Source organism: Charadrius vociferus, unplaced genomic scaffold, assembly GCF_000708025.1.
Source record: "Charadrius vociferus isolate BGI_N301 unplaced genomic scaffold, ASM70802v2 scaffold43, whole genome shotgun sequence".
Classification (NCBI taxonomy): Eukaryota; Metazoa; Chordata; class Aves; order Charadriiformes; family Charadriidae; genus Charadrius; species Charadrius vociferus.
In genome coordinates, this window is record NW_009648043.1 from 7,808,079 (window position 1) to 7,820,185 (window position 12,107).

The window sequence follows — 12,107 nt, forward strand, 5'->3', positions numbered from 1 at the left end:
CATTAAATACTTTGGGTGATTAACATTATGCACTCATGTCTGAAAATATTTATTCTGTCCCTTTGTAAAATGTTTAAAAATGTCAAACAGAACTTTCTAAGCTTTTTATATTTTTAGGAATCAGGCATTTCAAATTCTATTTTAGCGTTGCAGTCAAAATGGGTTTTTTGCACTTGCGTAGTTATATCTTTGTAATAAACTGGGAAATGGCATCTTTTACTAAGGAACAAATTAAGGCATAACTTTCTGGTGGTGTTGAGCTACATGCTTCCTCCACATTTACAAAAAAAATCATGGCTGTAGTAAATCTTGAATAGTCTAATAATTACATCCCCAAAATGTTAAACAGAATACATTACATTTGACTTTACATCACTGGATGCCATTGAAATTGGTAGATGCAGGTTCAAATTTATAAGGCCACAAATACCTATTTTCCCATTCTTTCCACATAAGACGATTTTGTGACTAGATAGGAAAATACATATTAAAAAATTCTCATAGATATAAGAAAGGAAATAGACAAAAAAGGTACAAAAATGAACACCTGCTTCTTTGCTCACTGCTACAAACAGAAACTGTTTTATAGGAAGATAAACTTCAGTGTCATGCCCATTGTTTCAGAATTAATAAATCTGTAATGCAAGCAAAATGATACTGATAAAGAGCAGAAAGTGTGTGAAATCATACATAACAAATACACAAGACAAAGGACAGCATGTAAGTGATGTGAAATAATACAACATGAAATAAGCCAAGACTGAAACACTAAGTAGGAAGGGAAAAAATAAATAATCAAGGTCACAAACAGAAAACACGAATACCCCACTAGTTCTGTGGAAAATACCCTGGGAATTCAGATTCAATAATTCAACAAAGTAAGCAGGGATAAAAATGGAAATAGAGTTGTGAAATGTATTAACAGAAGTGGGGTATATAGGCCATGCAAGGTAGTTACGCTGTTATGTTTGGCACTGAGGTTATAGCTCAGCTGGAACACTGAATCCATTTATCGGACAGTACAGCGTAAGAAAAGAATTGCAGCCAGGGAGAAGACCTAGAGAATGATTTGCTTAATTTTTTAACCTATAAGACCTAAATCTTAAAATACATGTAAAAATGACAGTTGATCCAAAACTGCAGTATCTACCAAAAGAAGAACTACACTAACTTGCAATAAAGAAGACCGGAAAAGTCCTCCCCTTCTAAGGGTAGGGAAGTACTGTGGGTCTCCCTCTCAAGACAAGTTACACAAAATATCTGTCAATAAAGTTATAGGTATATTGCATTTTGTTTCAGTGCAAGGGTTGGGCTAGATGACTTCTTGAGGCTATTATGACAAGTTAACACCAGATTTTGAGAATTCTTCCCCCAGTCAGTTATGGCATTGTGTCAAGTGTATGAACCCGTGACCATCCTCAGATATAGTCTTGTTTCAAGCTTTAAGAAATACAGACAAAAAGATATGGTTTCATTCTTACCCCTGGCACAAATCCAAAAATTGCAAGTATGTACTCACCAGAGCACAAACAGATTTAGCCCACCACATCTCAATTTACTGCCTTCATATATCCCATTTACCAAATTAATGACATCATAACAGAGCTTTTCTCAAAAATGCCAGAATATGATTCCAAACGGAGACAAGATTCCCAGACACCTATCACTTGAGCAGCCACTATATTGTGTATAAGTGCTGCACGGACCTACAGGCATAATGTGGACATGGTCATAGCTGAAGAAGTCTGTGTTCACTTCCTGGCCTAGCTGCAGAAGATGAAAGAAGATCAGTAGATGGGTAAATACTCATCATCTCTTCAGAAATTCTTTAGCTTATCTCTAACTTGCCAGGCTGTGAACTTTTTCCTCAATACCTCTGAGTTTCAGAGACACCTAGACAAAAAGAATTTGTAAAGGAAGTTAGGTGCCTCCGCATAAAAAAGGCCACTTACACTTGAGCAAAACAAGTCAGAAGACTCATTAGACTTTCTGTTAGCAGCATTTAAATAAACTAAATTATGTCAGCAAAAATGACTAAGAAAAAAATTTTCTTTGATCCAACAGGATTGTTTATTGCTTTTTCTCAAATAAAAATGAAGAGTCTGAAATTAGACAGTATGGATAATAGAAGCAAGCACTCCCACTAGAAACCATCTAAGAACTATTATTTCATGGGGTTCCTGCCCTTCGAGCGCACCACGCACTCTCAACGGGAAATTCTTTGTTCCTACCCTGACACTGTATTTACTACGCCACCTTTTGTCTCACAGATCCGGAGAGCAGCTTGAAGCAAAATATCTTGGTTCCAATCCAGGAAAGATGAAATTGACCCTGACAAGTCTAAACAAGCATGCAAAAGGCAGAGTTGTAATGACATATTCTGTGAATATATACATACTCAATACCTACTCTTATGCATTATGGTTCCCGTGTTATTTGGGGCTCTGCCATTCTAAAACTGTCAGTTAATAGCCACAACATGACATGACATCAAATGAAATGCCTCTTGCTGTTGACTGTGATACGGTCTTTTCCACACAGTGACTTGCAGCTTTGTAACCTCAAAGCTATAACATTAGAATGTATTACAAAATGATCGGTGGATGTCAAGGGCAAGTAAAACACAGGACTGTTTTGTTAATGCGTACAAATAAAAAGGCCTGAATAACAAGTAGATGTCAAACAGAAATCATATTTACATACCAAAAGTAGAAACAATGCAAGCAGGAAAAAAATATACATTAATTCTAAATTATTTGAAAGCATAAATATCCTTAACACTATCTGCTTCCAGATGTAACGGAGAAATCTGATTCCTTTTTTTCTAGGCTAAGTCTCTTCAAGCCTAAATTATGCTTAAAAGGTCGCATTAATTCCTTACAAAATTAGTTTCTTTCAGCAAACACAGCTGTCTGCTCATTTATTTGTAAATACTCATGCTATGCTGTTTAGGTAATGTAGATGAGGCTTGGATGAGGTTTGAATGTCATATTTAACACTTTTTTGAAAATGTGTTTTTCCAGCATGTATTCTTGGTATAGGACATCAAACATACATACAGAAAATGACAAACCCTAACTTAAACTGATTAGGATCAAAAAGAGTTTACAAGTATATTTAATAGTCCTGAATGGAGCCATGGCTTATAGAAAAATACAACTTTCCTGTACTCACCACCTAAACATATACATGGTGTGTAATTTCAAGAGTTAGTTCTAGCATTAGCCAATTTTTGCTACAAAGAAATGACTAGTCTGAGAACATATGAAGTCCAATGGCGTATTTTCTTTCCTGCTATGTCTTCCCCTATCTCTGATCAGGTACAGTGATGGTTTTATACCACTGTACAGAAGAACACATGTTTAGGAGCATGTTACAGTCTACCATCCTCCACTGTTGGTTTTTTTTCAAATAAACATCTGGCAGGGTGAAAAAAGAAGCAGAATCTCATGAGCTGCTCTAGATGCATGACTGTAATATACTGTAATGCTATGTTATGACTAATGATGAGAAAATGGCACAATCATATCACAAATACAGAAACTAAATTTTGTTATCTCTCAGAAACAGAGTTCTCCATACAACTGCGCCAACTACTGCCAACTCCATGGCTGACAACCAAATTTCCACTGACTTCAGATAGTGGCATTTTTTTGTATGAGGCTAAAGAAATAGTGTATTTCTTTAGACTGCTGTACTACAACATGAAACGACATCACACAACCTATATGCCTCATACACTAAAATTATTAATAATCACGATTTTCCTGCAAGCAGGCCTAGGACCAAAGCAAGCAAAGAAACTTCAAATTAGATCACCTTTACCGAAGCCAATTTGTAAAGCAGTACAGGTGAGTTTTGTCATAACACTGTAACAGAAATGGGTCCAATATGAACAAGACCCATTAAATTAAACACTGCAGTATTGGTAAATGTTGTAGAAAATAACAACAAAATTATTAAAACATTAAAAAAAAATATTACCAGACGTTATTTCATTGACATTTATTAGCCTGGTATGATGCACTCTGGGAGAAATCTAGGTGACTTCCTAACAGATTCTTATCTACTACTTCTTAAAAAACTTAGTGCATTTAATTTAGTATCTCAGAATTATATAATTGCTTCAATGTGAAGATCTCAAGGTGCTTTGCAAAAATTAACAGGTTAGGTAAAGTACACACAAGCAGCATGCTGAACACCACCAAAAGAAAGTCCTCTCTTGAATATATAGTATTAAATACTTTTTCTGATGTGCAAGTATCCACGACTCCTATGGAAATCAACAGAATCCTAAATATCTCCATACATCAAGCTCAAGACTCTAAATATTATTTCTAGGTGGGTATAGAAATCCTAATGTAAAAGATCAGTAGCCATTCACCAGTGTTTACATACAGCACAGTAACCACCTCACGCAGCAACAACTGGTACTTAATACTTTTGAGTCATCCCAGACTGGAACACTGATGTTTCTGGTATTCAATACAGACTGGGCAGCTTGCAAGTGCTACCTTGGAGGCATAGGCTAGGCCCAAGTTTGGAGATGCCTTTAGTGAAGCAGGTTTAAGCTGCGCTGTTCAGCAAATAACTCTTAGTAAATAGCTGACAGCATTTCCTCTTTCTATATTTCGCTTGTGTCCTTTGACCGCAACAGAACTAAGCATATAGCACCACAACTTCAGTATGAACTATACATATTTTCCAGAAAAACCTATTGTGGAATGATGGAAACATCATTTGTCATTATGTTTAACTACCATGCAACCAGCTTTCTGTAAATATTTCCAGCACTACAAGCATTTGAAATAGAAAATAATTATCTACTGTGGCAGTCTCAGTTCTTATTTTCTTCTACTCCAGATTGCAATACTATTCCTATCATCACAACCTAGTGAACACTTTTTTAAATGTATTTTCAATATTGTACTTTTTTTTAGTCCTAGTTCTTTTTAAAGATTCGGTGTGCAAAGGCTTTCTCAGTTCAGTATAAATACACCTTAGCAAAACATTCAAATTCCATTTCTGATGCCAAAACTCTGGACATAAACAAGCAATTGCCATAAGAAGCATAAATACAAATGGCTAGGAATTGCTAACCCATTGGAGAAAGGAAGGATTTTAATGTTGGGATATTAATGAGGCATTCAGTAAGTAGCTCTAACTGGAAAGAGAGGAAGGGGATCTTTGTTCTCCCCCCAAAATCAAATCCATTGAACTATGTGGAAAATATAAAACTTTTCTGAAGGAAGAAGTAGTTGGTTAAAAAATATTAAAGACCTACAAGTTGGGGTTTTTCATTCTATGGGAGAGGACAATAAAGTATTCAGGCTGGGAATACAATTCACAAAATTTAGGACAATAGCTTAAGACAAGGTTGGAAAAAGACTACTACGGAGTTCTAGCCTAACTGAGCAAAGGATTCTTTTTTTGTTGTTAAAAACAATGACTGTGAAGTTATCACAGAGGAACATCCGATTGACAGGACCAACTGGTAAATCAACAACATCAAAGAAATAGGTCCCTATCACAGAAAATTACCATTCCGCTCTCTTCTCCAAGTTATGACACATCACTTGTCCACTCATGATAGATACATCCATATTGTAGTCCCACAATCCTCACACTATTCCCATTATGTTAATCAATATATCTCAAGGTCTCTTTTGACATAATGCCAAGTGGTAACCAAAATAAGGCTACTTAATACACACTTTTAAGTAAAGATACTAACAGTGAAACAACTCAGAGAGGAGACAATGTTCTTCACTACTACGGTCTCCACCTGAAAGCAGCTCAACTCACAGAGGGACATATGCCTATTACAAAAACTCACCTACTTGAAATGACCAGTCTCAGCTCTCTGCCAAAGGGGACTGCGGAGATTTTGCAGAAAGTTAGCCAAGGGGTTAATAAGAGGTTGGTTACGATTGGCTGATGTGGCCAAGGAAATGTATGATCATAGATCATTAGTACAAGCCACATAGAATCACAAAATCATAGAATGGTTTAGGTTGGAAGGGACCTTGAAGATCATCAAGTTCCAACCCCCCTGCCATAGGCAGGGACACCTCCCACTAGACCAGGTTGCCCGAGGCCACATCCAGCCCTGGGCCCATTTTTCTCCTATATACATCTGGATTTCAGATACATTCCATGACAGTTTGGATGATCTGGTTAAAGGAATGGGTATTTCAAGGAGGAACATAAGAAAGAACTATATAGGACAGAAGTATATCTCTTCATTGCAGAGCCTTATAGTCAGGAAATTGGGATTCCACAAGTTTAGTGTGAGATAAGTTTTGTAGGAAAGCGTTATAAGAAAGAAATTGAGAGCAAACAGCTGTTTTGGCAGCTTACACATCTGCATTAACAGAGAAGAAACCGTATCTTCGATAACCTGAATAGTTCCGGTACATAGGATGATTAAGACTCAGGGAATTTTTACAATACCAAAGTGGATAGGAACTGCTGAGGATTTTACTGCACAAATTAGACAGGAGGTATGTTTTTTAATATACTAGTGCCTGTTGATAATTCTGAGACTTCACACACTGAAACTAATGGGACTAACAAAAGGTTTTTGTAACAAGAGAACCATTATATCTATGGCAACAGCAACTTGAATGAAGGAGTTCTATCAGTGTTTAGAGACTTGGGGAGAAGAAAATGCAGACATACATACAGGATCTTATGTAACAACATGGTTCAATATGGGCACACAGGAGGCTGGACTACGGCCATTTAAATATTAGGGATTTACTAGAGGGAAGGAACCTTTCTCTGCAATCTCAGTCGTCATTGCTTCAGACAGCCAAACAGTCATGGCACCCCAGTGCATAACTGCTCCCACCTGGAAAATAAGGAAGTCTTATGGCTTCCCATGATTGGGCCAGCTGTGACAGAGTACTCGGAAATGATCATAAAAGTCTCTTCCACAGTTACACTTTTCTGGACAAGAGCATGGAGAGTAGCATAAGAATGCAGCTATAAGACACTTGGAAAACAATGCAACATATTTGGATGGCTTTCCCACAGAACATGTTCCAAATGTTGGTGGTTATAACCATTTTAGTTCATACTACTGGGGATGTAGACAGTATCACAGTCACCCTCAAACAGGAGAGTTTAAAGCAATTGTAAAGGAGATGCTGACTTTGCTGGAAAAGATGAATGGCATAAAAGGAATTGGCAGCAACGTCCAGTTAGCACATCCTAGGAACTCAGTGAGGGGCTGAACAGTTCCTCTCAGAAGAGAGGCTGTGAAGCTTTAGGAGCTCTGACTTACTGGTATCACTTTGGAGAGTCAGCATCATAGACCATAATGTAAAACATCACCCTGACTTTAAATAAGGTCAAGCAAAACAAGTCCAAGAAGAGAGTATATATGTGGGAGTTGTCACAATGCCCAGCGACTACTGATGAGCGGCCCTAGCAGCCACAAAAATAAAAGATAAACACAGACTTAATATCTTGTGGTAAACCTATGATGGCAAGGCGGTTCAGTATGCAAAAATGACAATTAGATTGCATGCTTTGCTAAGAAAAGAAGAAAAAAAACCCCACTAAACACAATAAAGCAAAAAGAGCTTTTGATTCAGTCCCTTTCCAAGAAGCCATATTCCTTCTAAACTGGACAGAGCGAAATAATAATGTGGCGATTAACATAAATATTATATATGCAAATATACTGAAATATCTAGATAACCTTCAGTCTTGATAAATGTGGTAAGATAAAGTGATATATCAGAACAAAAAGTAAATGGGGTAGAAAGTTCAAAGCACCACTTGATCATATTAACAGCCATTAGTATACTCGAACATCTGAGTTCGTAAGAGATAGGCGTTACTATTAGAAGTGGCCACCTGAGGATCAGCAGAGAGCAAACAGGCTGAAACAAGAAGGTACTCACCATTCAGCAACATGATAACGAAGTGGGAGTACTGCCAGTCAAGATTAAGGGGAAGAAATAGCATAGAAGGGAGTAGAGATAGTGCAGGAATGAGGAAAAAAACAGGAATCATTCTGACATGGCGTGCTATACAGACCAAAGCTTCTAGGTTATACGGAAAGAAGCTAAAAATGTGTCTGACCGACACTAAGAAAGAAATGATCTTCAACATCCTAATTCCTGTTCTATGATTTTTATACATTACTGTGATAATTAGGTATTTTCATGACACTGGCACCTGTCAGGAGGTCCTGAAAAGGATTCAGGTTTACATCATGTTCACGAATTTTCCACTGATTAGTTTGTGTGGTCTCGTTTTGACAACGATTTAAGGCTTCTACCAGAAACCAAACAAATTTTATGAACAGGAAAATACTTGGTATGCAATTTATACTCAAGCTTTTGGCAGCAGATTGAAAGTTTTACATCATGTACTACTCAGAGAGATTTGGCAAAGTGGACAGGATGAACACAGCTGTAAAAATTGAATTATCAGAAGCAAAACAGCTGAAATTAAATGCTTTCCATCTACTGTAAGTCCATTAGAACAATGACTGAAATAACTATGAATAACTCAATTTGCTGTGGTGCAGAAGCTCATAACAAAATTTCAGGATGGCAAAAATAAAACTGGTTTAACACAAAGGGTGATTTCACAGATCACAGAAAGGACACAGATCACTTCAGTCTTTTTACAGAATAAATGCCTTACAGTCTGGAGTGAAAGTTTGTAATACTAGCCCTTCTTTACACTTGGAATACCTTAAAAATAAGAGATGCTACAGGTATATACAAGTCAGCTTCAAATTCATCCAGGACAACGTAAACTACTATGAAGTACTTAGTTTCCCACTTGCTTCATGAATGTGACCTGTGAAATTGCAATCATCTGTGCTACTTTATGGGACTTTTTGTAAATTATGCAAATTCCTGTAGGATGTCCTGCCCTTAAACATGGAACTGGTACAGCTGGTACTTTACCATCCCCCAGCTAAAAATTTACTGGTAGTTTGTGAATTCAGTAGACCCAGAGCTACTTAACCTCTCTGGTAACGAGACCCTCTTACAATCAGAGAATCATAGAATGGTTTAGGTGGACGGGACCTGAAAGATCATCCAGTTCCAACACCCTGCCATAGGCAGGGGCACCTCCCACTAGACCAGGTTGCTTGAAGCCCCATCCAGCCTGGCCTTGAACACCTCCAGGGATGGAGCTTCCACAACTTCTCTGGGCAGCCTGTGTCAGTGCCTTACCACCCTCAAAGTGAAAAACTTCTTCCTAATACCTAATCTAAATCTACCTTCTTCCAGTTTGAAGCTAGTTCCCCTCGGCCTATCACTACATGCCCCTCCTTATTTTCCACATGCCTTAGCAGAGTTTCCAGGAGGATCTGCTTCATAATCTGGCTGGGCACAGAGGCAAGACTGACTGGCCTGTAGTTCCCTGGGTCCTCCTTTTTTTCCTTTTTGAAAATAGGGTTATGTTTCCCCTTTTCCAGTTGGCAGGAACCTTGTTGGACCACCACGACTTCTCAAATGAAGGATAGTGGCCTAGCAACTTTGTCTGCCACTTCCCTCAGGACCCCCAGATGTATCTCATCAGGTCCCATGGACTTGTGCACCTTCAGGCTCCTTAGATGGTCTCGTATTTGATCTTCACTTACAGTGCGTGGTTCTTAATTTTCCTAGTCCTCGCCTTTGCCTTCTGCATCATCGGTAGTGATGACTACCCATAACTAAGTCCCTTCTCTCTGGAGTGCCCGTTGCTTGCATAAGGACTTCTTTCCTCCTCTGCACAAATAAATTAGGAAAACATGAAAGGAATAGGTTCAAGACCTTTTATCAGTTGTCCCACAGTCCAATTAAGTTTTGTCAAAGTAATATCTAGCTAACATTAAGATAAAGAATCACTGAGTTTTTAGACTAAGTAATGTCACCACAGGTGAAAATTGCATAAGAATAATACTGAAAGGGCATAGACTGTTACTCAAATGAGTAGCTGTGAGAGCAAATATTACACAGAATTCCACTGAAATGTTGTTAAACCTCTAAAGTATTAGCAGCTGTATTGTTGGGAGAACGTTATTGCAGTAGTTAAGGTTTACAGAGTCAGTCTCTTTAAAAATTTACCAGTTCTGTTTCTCCTCCCAAGAACATTACTTTCCCAACGTCAAAGCCCTTAAATATTTGCTGATTCAGCCCGAAACAGAGGAAACTGAACAAGTTACAATATTCTGGAATACTCTGACACCCATGTTTGAATAAAAATTTTTAGCTATACATACATGTGAGACAAAACATGAGGTATAGATAAAAATACAGAAGGAATTCAGACAACTAATGATATCTATTTAATACCAGAATTCATGAATGAAAAGTCAGCTGATGAATAAAACCAAGCTGAAGTCTTAATGCAAGCATGGCCAGCGCAGAGGGTGGCTGAAGACAGATGGAAAATGCATTAAGTTCTGTTATTCAGAGCAAAAATGGGTTCTTACAAGAATACTGTTACTTACTGCATCCAGTGATTGCTATCCTTACTATTCACTGTATTTTTAACAGATACATTTAGCATAGGCTGACATGAAAGCACATGGGGCTAGGCTACACACAGATTAGGTATTTATTTTAGAGTTGGCTTTCAGTGCTTGTTCTGATGCCCCTTGTGATACAGGAAATTATTCTGAGTTGTTTTCCCAGCTTGAGCCATTCTATAATTGCCTCCTGCATGTAAAATGAGTACTGCACAGCAATGAGGAAAAGATGTTGGGAATTGTTCTTAACAGAGTAAATAAAAACATACTGACATTTGGCAAATATGTATGACAGCCAGGATTTACCATACTGTCAACCAAAATGAGGAGTCCGCTTAGCTGAAAAACGAAGACAGACTTCAAGGTCACAAATGAATCTGAAAAAGAAGAGGGAGAGTCCATATCAACAAAAATGTCTGATTTAGAGTTCTGAGCAAACTCTCAAGGAGAGATCACCTGCGACCAACTTCTGCATGATCAGCATGTTCACATTTGAAACAGCTATCAGGTACGCTGGCTGCAAGGCTATTCTGCGCTGTAAGGTTTTTGAAAGGTTGTTTTTTTTTTTTTGTAGTACATGGGACTTTCAGGCCTGTTACTGAAGGGTACCTTTTTAAAGAGAGGTGGCCTTTGAACGAAGAAGCAGCATGCAGGTTGCATGTGAAGTGTCTGTTGTGACATTTTAAATTGTGCAAGAGACAATGCAGAGAAAAGGGATGAATAAAAACAACCCACCAATCTCAAACTGTGAAACCTGAACCAGGAAAAATAAATCACAATTGCCAAATAGTAAATAATATGTAGTGTATTAAAAGCAAGGAATCTATAGATAGCAGCATAACAAGTTAGAAACAACTGTCTTGCACCACATCGGGTCAATTGTAAAAAGTCTTTAATGTTCAGCAGCTAGGGATTCTAGTTCTAGATTCAAATTCTACTAGCAAGCCCATGTTCTGTAACACAGCTGAGCCAAACAAAGAGTATTATGGAAGCCTGACCCTGGATATGGAGACTAGAATGTTGAGGACTAGTAGACTGATATACTTACATCACAGCTAGACGACAATGCCATAAATTCTACTTTTCCTCTGCAGGCAGAAAGTGGAACGAGAAATCTTCAGGCTAGTGACCAGAGAACTGAAAATTCTGACAATAAAAGTTACAGTTTTATAAGAATTGACATGGCTACAAAAATGTTTAATTATTACATCCAGTAAATGTTATATCTTCATTACCAAACTAATTTAAACAGACCTTTAGTATATGCAGGTAAAACCAAAATAAGCACATAAAGCTAAGCACTTACATAAAGGCATATATTACAGCTGACTCTGTTTTAGCATCTTTTGTTCTAGGGAGGCTGTGTGAATGGAAAGGTTTTTGCATTTCTATCAAGTTTCCAGAACTGGAAGTTTCTTTCATGGGCGTTCATTTAAAATGTTCAGCTGGCTCTATACCAGAGTTCCTCATTGTTAATAACCTGACTTTCATAATACTTTTATGCAAACAGGTTGTCATATTTTACAGACAAGCAACTAAAATCCAGAAAAATCAGCTGTTAAAAATATCAGGAGTGCACAATTGAAAAGTGCAGACCATGGGGTGTTGTAATAAGTTCCAT